The following is a 12,705-nucleotide window of genomic DNA, read 5'->3' as shown; positions in this document are numbered from 1 at the left end:
GTATACTGCAAATATCTAAATATATATATATATATATATATATATATATATATATATATATATATATATTCCCTTATTTTTCTCATCTGTTACATATATTGCAGATTTTTTCATACTTTTATAATTTCTCTTTTATTTATTTTTCATACTCTGTTTCTTCCATATTGTCTGTATATTCTCATATCATACATGTTTTTCCATTTATTTGTCTTTTGCAGTATGTTCTACTGCAGTCACTTTGCACAGACAGCATACATGCTGTTATTCATATATTTCATGCTTTTTATTCTTATTGTTCTAATATGTTCTCGTACTGTAATTGTTTGCGTTATGTTTTCTAGCCCTCATTTGCTCTATTCTTACTTGGATTTTTTCTCACTGTATCCTATTACAACCCAATTTCCCCCACAAGGATCATTAGTTTCATCTTAATGTGAGGGGACAGTTTCTTAAAAATGTAATGTACTCTAAAAATGTGTGATTTTTTTTTTTTTTTGGTGATGATGGGTCTAGCAACCTGCCCTATCTCCCTGTGAAAACTCAACAGGTGGTGCTGGAGCGGAGCCAGGGAAGGACCAACTGTGTGCCCTTCAAACACCGCACAGAGGGGGGAGGGGGGGGGTTCTGACAGGAACATCACAGGACAAACAAAAACACTAAATCCCACCTGGCAACTAGGGTCAAAGGTCGCTCGGTTGCTGCTCTGTTACCTGGGTCTGTGTCCCTGAAACAGAATGGCCATGCTTTGGATGAACGGAGATAGTTTCACTTTTGCTGTATGTCGATCTCCTGCTGCATGATAAACTCAGAATAGTCCGCCCCCCACACGTTCTCATCAAATAATTATGATGACATATATTATGAATTGGATAAGCATTACACCTTTCTCACATTAGAATAAACTTCTTGCAGAGTTGAGGAAAAGTTAGGTCAACAAAAGCAAGTGTCCATGGGACGTCTGTGCTTTATTGAAAACCAGAGCTCTGTATGCTGTGTCACAGATTCTTATGAAAATATCTATCTCTTAAGCCAGTATTTACAGAGCAGAATGGTGTTTGTGAAAGAAAAAAAGGTCAAGTCTTGTTACCCAGTCTGCTCACGTTATGCAAAAACAAGCAAAAAGCCTTGGAATCCGCAGAAACACTGGTCATAACAGAAAGGTCAGCCATTGTCTAGACAGCTCGCTCCTGCTCCAATAAACCTGACTGCAATCTTACATGATTCCCGATGATATGATGCTGCAGCCCGCGTGGCTTAAGAAGTAATCAGCTCTCCTTTTTCAATAAAATGAAACTTCTTTTTAATTTTCTCAGCAGCTGGCTGCCTAGACTCCTTTCAAGCGTTCGACCCCCTAAATGACCCCTTGCACCACCGAAGGGGAGCTTTTCTTTTGCTGTTATACTAATGTTTTGATATTACGTTCAACTTCATCCAGCTTCTCCTGGAGCATCACAAGCTGCTCCCCCAATGGGTCTGGCCTGGGTGGTCCTCCCAGTAGGCCAAGCCCAGTATACTTTCATTCTTTTGGGCACTACACAATGTGACCATAGGTGAGGGTGGGAACGCAGATCGGCTGGTAAATTGAGAGCTTTGCTTTGCGGGGAAGCCCTCTCTGTTTACCACCACGGTCCAATACAATGGTCGCATTACTGCAGCCGATGCTCCTATAACCGATGGTCGGTCTCATGATCCCTTTTAATCTCACTGGTGGACAAGACCCGAGATACCTGGGCCTCGTTTCCCAAAAGCATCTCAAGGCTAAGAGGATCGTAGTACCCATCTTACGAAGTGTCTTTAGTTTGTTGGGTGTTTCCAAAAAGCATCTTAACTTAAGACACTCTTAAACTAATGATCTCTGTATAAAATGGATGGGTGTGGTGAAATAGAGTGGTGTAGAGGGAAACACTGAGTTATGATATTTTTGAAAAAAGGTCTTTGGGTGCTGAGGGAACATGAAAGAGGAGACAAAAACACAAAATGGGTGGCGTCCGTAGGCGACTGCTGCAACCGGAGTGGTGGGACAGGGAGGGGAACAATTTATTTTCAAAAGAAATGTTCAATAACTCATTGACGTGCAGTAAAACCCTTCATGTAGGCTATTGTGCGTGTGTCGCGGCGCCGTCGCCCGGGCCATAGCGTTGTGCGAACGCCTGAACAGCATGTCATTAAAATTTGACAGCTGCCTTGATCAGAAAGCAAAAGCTTTTATATGAATCCTCACTCATAATTTAAAGGCTGGTTATTAATTTTTGCTCAGGGGCAAGTATCTGGAGCAACAGACAAGACAAAAGCATACATTAACATTAAACCCAGGAACACACTGTGTGCCTGTTGCATTAAACAAGGTAACAGTTCGCTGTAAGCTTTCTACAGGCAATTTAAATAATGTCTCTGTGGTGATTCTAAGCATATAGAATTGTTTCTGTTGTGTGTGTATTTAATCTTTGTTCAGTAACCTCTTTGATGTATATCACATAACTTACAGATAGTTTGATTAATCAGTTATTATGAAACCAAGTCAACAAAATTTCAGCACCTTTCATATTGACATGCTGACCCTCATCCCAACTGCATTCAGCAGCAGACCGCTCTATTGCACATCGGAGATTACAGTCCGTCCAATGAGGCCAAAAGGATTACATCATCTGCAAATAGAGATACCACCCTAATGTCATCATTAGGTCATTAGGTCAAACTGGTCATTGGTAACGTACGCATTTAAGTCTCCCAGTAGGCCAATGGAGCTGGTAGGCAGAACTTTCTCCAACACCCAACCCATCACTTTCAAGTAGGTCAGATACTCTGAGTGCTATTAAGAGTTTTCCTCTCTACAACTTGTGGTTGCATTGAGGCGAGCCTCTCGTCTACCGGGACAAACTCCACACCTTTTCCATATCACACACAAAGTATTGTGGCCTGCATGAAGAGAACTGCCCCCACTTTCCGCCTAAGTATCTTTATCAAAAACCTCCGACTGGCAGGTTTTGGCGGAGTTGACTATGTGGAAGAATAACAAACTTGGTGAAGAATCAATCGAGGGCCGTGTTGCTTCCTCTACCAGTACTGCCAGGGTGCTGATTCATTAAGTAATAGGAGGTGAATTTGCCCCACGCAGTGCAATGCAGTGATGCTGATGGGCGTAGGTTGAGCCAGTGATTCAGATTAGCCTTCCATTAATAGCCGGTTTGCAGCAGAGGCGTCTGACACAGACCCGGGCTCAGTAGCACTTTCACTCTATAATGCCTGTGGGATCTGCCTCCAATTTAGCAGTTTGGTTTAGTGGCAGCCTGTCAATGCCTGCTGAATTTCCCTTTGGCTCTTCACTTTATAGCATCTTAGCACATGCAGTACCACAGGTACTGAGATTGAGATTTTCACATTTCATATGCAAAGGTTAAAATTTTATAATCACAAAACAGTGATACAAGACAGAAGACAAGTTGGCTTGGCAATCATGTGTGCTTAGATGAATATATTTGAACCAATTCAACTCGGCATGGATGTAGGATTATGTAAACACAAACAATAATAACACAGCTAGAGTGTTTCTGTCGCCTGTAACTCGCCTGCAACTCTGAGGAAGAGTGTGATGTGATGCTCCAAAGCGCCTCAGAATCTTATCTCTGACAACCTCCATTATGTTAATTTCTATTTTCTGTTATATGCTTTAAGATATTCGATCTCATGCATTTTCTAGTTTCAGTTTAAAGTCACAAGGAAATGGCATTTTAATGGTGTCTTGCTTCCGTAATTCGATGCATTTCCGGCTGAAACAGGATGCTGGGGCGGGACATAACGCGGGGAGGGACTGTTCAGAAGTGTTCCATGTTGCTAGTGTCACTTTGAAAGTTATGAAGTTGCAGATTTTATATGATAAGATGGACGGAAGGGAATTTGTGATGGTATTTGTATATGGTATATACAAGTATGCAGTAAAAAATACACTGTTTTCCAGGAAGTAACAGTAATGGGATTTTGACATGAAAATACGAGAAAATCAAAACTGTGAATTTTTTGGGGCATTTAATGTTATATAGTCTCATAAAATTTGTAGAAATTACTCTCTTACTCTCTATGTGAGGCGAAGGAGTCCTGACTGAAAAGCAGTGCCTGGTACTTTGATCTCAGGGACGCTCAGCAGACACCTTTAAAGTTCAGCCTCAGCACCCACCATTCTTTGTCTGACATACTGACACAGCTAACGTCAGTAAGCTACAGACAAGCTAGACACACACACACACACACACACACACACACACACATAGGGGAGGCATCTCTTCCTCTAGTAAGATTTGAGACTCAAAGAGACTTGTACAAGGCTGTCCTTACAGGAAAACCCTTATAGCAATAATGTATGATGCCGTATTAGGGCCAATGTAGGTGATATCTTTTTTTACTGCAGGAGGGTAATATTCAGAGAAAAAACTCAGAATTTCTGAGATTAAAGTCAGAATTTTGCAACAAAAAAAAACTCAGAATTTCTGAGATGAAACTCAAAAATTTGCCAGAAAAAAACATGATACATGTTTGTTGCACTTCCTCACTGACGTGTGGCATTCATGTTCCGTGTGTCTGTGGTGTGTTCCACTTGGTTGAGCCTTGCAAAGTGAAGCAACAGGACCTTCTTTAGTCAGTCCAGCTGTTGTTTCCCCAAGGGACATGTTGCCCCTGCAGTGACTCTTCGTAGCATCTGTGTTGCTACTGTAACTGCAGTGTGTGCGCATGCATCAAAATCCAGGACACAAACATAGCATTATACCTCACCTAAGCTGCGTCTCAGATGTGTCAACACGGATATGTACACGTCACTTCAGGTAATGGGATTCTGCGGCAGCCATGCATGCACACAGTCATTTTTTTTAGCTTGCTTGCAATTACCCCTTAACCTCAATAATGTAATCAGGGTTCCCAGGCAACTAGTGATCTCAAAAGCTGCTTCATCAACAATTATACATGAGAGGGAAATTGCGGCAGTCAGGTAGTTGTGGGAAATTACCCGTCTTGTTTATTGACATTGATATTTGGGAGGAAGAAGGACGGAGACGGAGAGGGAGGGAGTGCAGCATTAGCTGTGGGTCACAGGCAGGATCCAGCTCATTATTTCCCTTCATGGCTGCAACACTACACAGAGCAATGCAGAGACACCTTGACTAGCTTGGCAACTGGCTATGTGTCTATCACAGCATCTCTCAGGATTGATGAAAGGTTCTGGGTGGCGGAGACGTTAATGGATTTGGGAAGGACAGACAGGAAAACTGAACAGGACGTCCAGTAATTGTATTGGCAGTGCGCGCGGACCTGCTGGCAGCACACTGATCTGTTTGAGTGGTGAGCTGGCAGGGGAGAGCAAAGCAGCGGATGTGAACTTTTTGTTTCATTATCAAATGACTGGTAATGAACTGTAAAGGATGGCATGACGCAACAAATCTGACAAAAAGTTGATTTTTAATTATTCACTCGAAAACAACCTACTCAACTCAACAAGTTTTAATAATTTATTAATCTAAACATGCCGCCCCATTGTTCAATCCCTTAATCCTGTAGTTAAATAACAAGAAAAAAACTCATTTAACTTGAGTAACTTCAGTAAGAGAAGAATCAATGATGACATTTACTAAAACTTTAAGGTTCATCACTACAGTTCACATTAGGTTTCTCCAATACATAACAACATAGAGGGCTATTATTTATAGAATGTATTATTATTAAGCATTTTTATGATTGTTATTACAGTATGAACAATAATAATAATAATAATAATAATAATAATACAGGCCATGTAAATCTTTTTTCAAAGGAAATGGGAATAAAGTTTAGCCAGACCGTGAACGCAACCATTTAACCCATGACTTTCTGTCCATAAATGGTACTGGACGCTCTTTTCATGCAGGTTCCAGAAGATTCTTCCTCCCTGTTGAAAGTCAATGAGACAAAGAGCAACATTTTCAGGCTCATGGGCAATGCCTTGCCTTAAAGCAGCTGCTGTGGCACAAAATGGATAGGAGTGCTCTGAATCTACACATATAGTAGACTCAGTGCAATCTATAGGATTAATTACTTGTTCTTACCTACAGTGACAGCAGTGTCTGGTGAAATCCATTGGTAAAACAGGGGCCATGTGCCAGTCTATGCACTGCACTCATGTTAACTGTCTGAGTGCTGAGCAGTTTGACACATCTCCCATTAAAACGTGTTACTGTTTACAGCGCCATTACTAACACATGCAGTTTGGAGCAAATCATTCACAGCGGGAGTCTATCAGATTGAGTGCGATGCTGCTGGTCTGTGCATCTCTGTGCAAATGACAAACATGACATGATGCGCACATCAGGTGCATTAGAGATTGATTTAGATCAATTTCTATACATTGACCAACTTTTGATCTTGTGACAGTTGTGAGCGAGCAGCAAGCCTATGTATGGGAAAGTCACGCACGCGTGTTTCAACAACGGGGAGTCAGTCAGTCAATCAGTCAGTGTTGAAGAAATGTTCTGCAGTCAGAGGTTCGTCTTACTTGAATATATATTTATTGAAAGGAGAGTCTTGCAAGAGGAAGAGATGCGCACAGCAGGAGGCTACGTACACTTCTTCTAAGAGGAAGAGATTGAACCAGTCCTTTATGTATGTTCCAAGGACGTACAGAATGTGCTGACATTAAAACAGGTCACCAAAGTAGAGTATAAGCAAGACATGTTATGTCTTAAGTTAGAGCGTCCATGGACATCTTGGAGACATCCAGGAGCCACTCTGACAACAAGACCTCTGGCATAGTAAGTTATGGCACAAGGGTTACAGTGAGGTGACCATACATCATGAAACCTTATATTCCCTGAGGTGACTCCAGTTCAGCTGTTAATACATATGTGGTGTTTCCTTCCACAGTCAGTCAGTCAGTCAGTCATTTAGTCAGTCATTTAGTCAGTCAGACAGTCAGTCAGTCAGTCAGTCAGTCACTCAGTCAGACAGTCAGTCAGTCATTTAGTCAGGCAGTCAGTCAGTCACTCAGTCAGACAGTCAGTCAGTCAGTCACTCAGTCAGACAGTCAGTCAGTCACTCAGTCAGACAGTCAGTCAGTCATTTAGTCAGTCAGTCAGTCAGTCAGTCAGTCAGTCAGTCAGTCAGTCAGTCAGACAGACAGTCAGTCAGTCATTTAGTCAGTCAGTCAGTCAGACAGTCAGTCACTCAGTCAGTAATTTAGTCAGTCAGTCAGTCAGTCAGTCATTTAGTCAGTCAGTCAGTCATTTAGTCAGACAGACAGTCAGTCAGTCAGTCAGTCAGACAGTCAGTCAGTCAGTCAGTCAGTCAGTCAGTCAGTCAGTCAGTTAGTCAGTCATTTAGTCAGTCAGTCAGTCAGTCAGTCAGTCAGTCAGTCAGTCAGTTAGTTAGTCAGTCAGTCAGTCAGTCAGTCAGTCAGTCAGTTAGTTAGTCAGTCAGTCAGGGACAACTACTAGTATTGGCCGCCCCCGCTCTGCGGTCCAGCAAAAAGACAAGGAAAACAAAATTGCAGAGGGTTTATATAGATTCCCTCATCACTGTAATTATCAGGCAGTTACCCATTAACAGTGCTGATAGAGACCTCTTGTAATGCATCGGGTCATACTCTTGTTCATGTTCAATAGATGTTGAATTTGAGTTTGCTAGTTTACAGTAAAAGCTGACTTGATTAGCAAAGTGTTTTTCAATTGCTACAGCCTCACTAGGAGTCATGGAAGTCGATGAAAGAAGTCAATTGATAAAATTAATCGTTTTTGTAAATCAGCAGCTGCTGCCAATCCTCGAGCGGGTCTAGTGACAGTGAATGCTGCATGCCTGGTGTAAAGAGCCACTACTGACGATTAAATTCAAAATTCACCCGAGAACATAATTCACAGAAATTATTCACGCGACGTTGGATGGTTCAGTGGAGATTTATTGTATGAGCATGGACATGAGCGTTAAGAAAGTACAGCGCTAAGAATCTAATCAGTGAAGCCGTCAGGAGAGACGGCCCAGGGCCACTCCACTCATAATGAATGGGATTGATCTTACGATGAAAATCAAATTATTCATATCAATACACATGACCCATGAACCTCCAGTATTCATGTGGCACTGCAAAATATGGAAGCCTTGAGCCTCGTTGATAAAATGTACTTGGATTTCACCTTCAGCTTCATCCTAACATATTTTTTTTAATTGTGGGTACACCAGAGGCTACAACTGGTTAACGGTTCATGGGCACAATCTATTCAAAAAATTAAAATTGCCCCTCAGTAATGTGAAGAAAGATGAAAAACCTTCAGTTCGCTATACAGCCGTCTTGAGGCAGGTCTAAATAGATCAAGGCGTTCATTCTGTTTGCTTTTTTGCACCACAAGTTCAAGCTTCATATATAATGGTGTTAAATTCTCCTTTTAACTATTACAGTTTTTCTCAGTCGCTTTGGTACATTTCTCAGATCAGAATTGAAATTCTCAAAACTACTTGTTCAACCTCCACATCATCTAGTCACTTGTGCACATCATAAAAGCAATTTCTCATTCTTTTGAACAAATTGCAAATGCTTTGGCACATTCATGCAAATGATAAGGCCTATGTACAATTGTCTGCTGTTTCCTACATTATCAATTGCTTATGTCATGTTGATCAAAATGTATTATACTGGTTCTCTGTTGAATAGTCTTACCCCCCAAAACATCTAGGCATTAATTCATTGCATAAGTCATTACATGCAAAATGGTTGAACCAGTTGTCATAATCTGTCAAGCATATTTTCTATACATTTCTACTATACTTTTTTTGTAAATGTGTCCTGAATTGATGAATTGCTCTCAGGTGAATCTTGACTTTCACTAATGAAGGGGAATGTGTGAAGCGTTAGATCAACCAATGATCAACCAGTTCTCTAAAATAGCTCAGAGGTGCATCTCATGAACCTTCAATTGGCAAGCATATACAGACAGAGCACAACACAACACAGTGTTACAAGACAGGAAAGTCAGGAGGTGTAGAAAGACTGCACTGTAATTCCCCATACAGCGCTGCATGTACAGTTCTGCCTAAGGGGTGTTTCCTATGTTTACATTTCTAATTTTGTATTTTTTTCCTTTGTGCTATGCAGTGCTGTAAAACAGTCTTGTCTTTTTCTTTTCTGTATGGCAATGACATGGTCTGTCAAAAAATCACAGTACAAACAGTAAAAGTGTAAATGTGAATCCTGTCCAATCTCTTGCAATCAATCTCCCACATGCAGTAATGTGTAACTTTGTACTGTTGAAATTGATATGCCATACAGAAAAGGTGCAGCCTTGTGCATTTTCAATCATTGTCATCAAAACCTTAGCCATAGTTTACATCAGAAAATACTTACAAAGTACACTGTTATATTGACAACATGGCTAAGCATTTTGACTATCTTGTTTGTAAACAATGACACAAGGACTTGTTATTCTGATGGCACTGACATGTTCATTGACATAAATATTTACTTTTGAGAGATAAACTAAGGATTTTGAGCAAGTTACGGGCTTTTACAGGTAATCCATTGTGTGGTGCTGTTTGTACAAATTGTTTCGAGAAATGCACTTACTGTTTTGCAAATGTTAAGGATGATTCGAGAAATGTACCAAAGCAACTGACAAAAACTGTAACGACTTTAGAGCAGGGAACAAAAATTCTTAACTGATAAATAAAAGGTTAGTGCAAAAGCTGCACTGCACAACTTTGCATGTTGGCGGCTCCAAGTGGTTCCAAGAACTTCCTTTGGGAAAATAGGACAAATCTACAGGGTCTCAATTAGTGGGGATGGGACGCTCTTTTTACTGTAATTGCAGCTCCACTTTCTGATTTAGGCTGAAAAGACGGGTGTATTCTTCGTAAAAATACTGCATAGTGCAGCTTCAAGTAACTAAGCCAGCTATTTGATCTTACAACAAATGAAAATGAGGCACCAGCTGACATTCAGTGCATATGCAAGCTATTTCAACACGCCTCTGTCTGGACACATAAACCTGATCTATGCCACATATAGAACAGTGTGTAAACAGTCTTACCCAACTATTAGAGATGCTCAGAAGTTGGTTTTGTCACTTTACCTGCTACTGTATATGCAGCCTAGGGGTCAATTTAATTGTAAATGAAGCACTTGGAGGCTGAGTCTCTTTAGATCACAGCTAAGAGCCTTGGTTCTCTCACTTGTGCATTATCAAATATCCTATAAACTGCAAACTCTGCATTTAAGTATTTACATTGCATGATCTAAAAAGTGAGAACTCAATTTCCTCTACAAAATGATCTTATTTCATACAGCGAGCCAATATAACATGCTTGAACAAGTGTGGGACAATGCTCATAAACAACTGCACCACCAAACAGCAAGTCTCCCAGACAGAATCAGTGGAAGTCAGAGTCGTACTGGCGATCCATCTGAGGATCATCCATCACACTGCCACATCTGAACGCAATGTTCCTCGGTAGGCCGTCAGCTGCCAAGTCCTCAGGATCGCAGTCTTCAAGTCTTCAGACACACACCTAATCCACCTTAAAACACTGCACAAAACAGCTGTTGGACCTTGCATTTCTGGATCCAGTTTGTTGTTTTGGTGTGTATTTTTCGTATTCCTGTGGATAATTCGCCAAATCTAGATGGCATGTCGTCACATCAAGATATTTCCAGTGCAGCTACAATGGACTTTACAGTAATAGCAGAAAATGTTTCAGCGATGTGAAACGTCAACGGTAAATGTCAGGTTTTGGTGTCAGTCCCTCAGAATCAAAGCGCAAGTTCTTCTGTCTAGACTCATCATTTTGTACCGACATTCAACAATCATACAGGGAGAAATCCATTGTAGAAGAGATAACAATTTCTCCACCGACAGTAGCCTTAATAATGCAGCGCAGCCACATGACATGCTCTCTGCAGGTTGTCGGAAAGCACTTGGGGGAAAATGTAGAAAATCACTAACTTAAATAGAAGTACATGAGGCAGGATGAGGGAAAATGGGGACACCAAGAAAGTAAACTACAACACTGCATCACAAAATAACAGATCACAGATTGATGATATCAAACAGTGTGAGAGCATCTTGGGGTGGTATTTTCTTTTAAAGGGGCAATAATAAGCACAAAATGGCCATAATACATATCTGCAGGGGGTTAATAAGGTTGTTGATCAACTGCTCAGCAATAGATGATGGTTACTTAATGTCCCTTTAACCATTGCACTAACCAAAATGTATTCCTAATTCTAATCTTAACCTTAAACCCAAGTCCTAACCCTGAACTAACCGCTCACCTTGGAGAATTTTCCTCATCTTTCTATCCTTGTTGTGAGGATTTTTGGCCATCTTTTTTTTAATTATTTTTTACTTTTTTCTAAGGAATGGGAGAATTTCAGCAGCATTATTCGCTGAACAAAACCTGGATCCCCTATACTGCAGTCATTATGGCGTCTCTCATGCCTAACAAGCCCTCAGTGATGCGAGACAATCATAACATGAAGAATGGCTACATTTTCTGGTGACTTTCCAGTGCAGCATTTTCCCCCTGGTTTCCAGTGGCCCCTCTCCGCCGACCCTGTCACTATCAATTGCATATATTCTGCAATTACGCCTTGTTTACTCCTGTCATTCCCTTTAGCTGTGGGAAGACGCTTATATAACAGAACATACGATGCATGATCATCAGCGCTGCTGTCTCCCTGAGAGAAATCAATTTACCCCGTTTGTTCTCACCTTGCCCTTTCAAACGCTCAATCCATTTTCTTTCTTCTCCTCTCTCTGTTGCCAGCGTTCTGAGTCTTTGTTGCCTGTATGGGTTGACAGTGGGAGTCTGATTCAATCCACGGTCCCTGATGGCTGTAAAAGTAACTAGTAGGGCTTCCACTTTGCCCACTAGACTCAGTTTGAGGCTTATTCATTATGAAACATGAACTCAGCTTGTAAAAGTTGTGCGAGTCGATGTGTGTGTGTGTGTGCGTGTACGTGTGTGTGCATGCATGTATGTTTGTGCGTGGCCAGGTGTCATTTGTGTAAATCCAGTTAAAAAAATTTAGATAAATCTTTCAAAAGGTCAGAAAATGTTTATAGGGCATTCTTGGTGAAAGGAGCAATCAAATTCCTGTCAGACACAAGTCATCCTGCCTCCGCTGTGTATGTTACAAATGCTATATGCATATTCTGCATGACCTGGACTCTCTCCTGTTGTGCTCCGCTGCACAAAGGGGGCAGGAAATCTATTAACCTTTAGGGCAGCAGGAATACCGCCCAGCCAGCCGGGAGGGGAGCAAATGCATCTGTATTTAAAGGTTAGGGGAGATGTGGAGTAATGAAGCACACACACACATGGAGGGGGTGGGATGATGCAGGAGCATACACACACACACAGAACACTGGCAGGTCCAAAGTACTACATATAACGTAATCACCCCAAGTATCAAGTATTACAGTAAAGTGCATTCAGACCAATCATGTTTGGAGCAGTTTATTTGAACTGTATTTATTCAACCAACCAAACTATTTGTATTCAGATTACTAATATGGAAGTGGGTGTGGCTTATCCAAAAAGTGGGTGTGGCTTAGACTGAAATGTTAAAAATACCCCAAATTTATTTTTTCCTTGTAATAATTGCCATTGCTATTGTTGAGATATTAAAGCATTAAACTGGTTTTAACAATGATCTATCAATAATAATGAAGTAAAAACCCAACAACCTGGATGCTAAATCTC

This window comes from Centroberyx gerrardi, chromosome 24 (genome assembly GCF_048128805.1).
Source record: "Centroberyx gerrardi isolate f3 chromosome 24, fCenGer3.hap1.cur.20231027, whole genome shotgun sequence".
Lineage (NCBI taxonomy): Eukaryota > Metazoa > Chordata > Actinopteri > Beryciformes > Berycidae > Centroberyx > Centroberyx gerrardi.
This window is presented reverse-complemented; position numbering follows the sequence as displayed.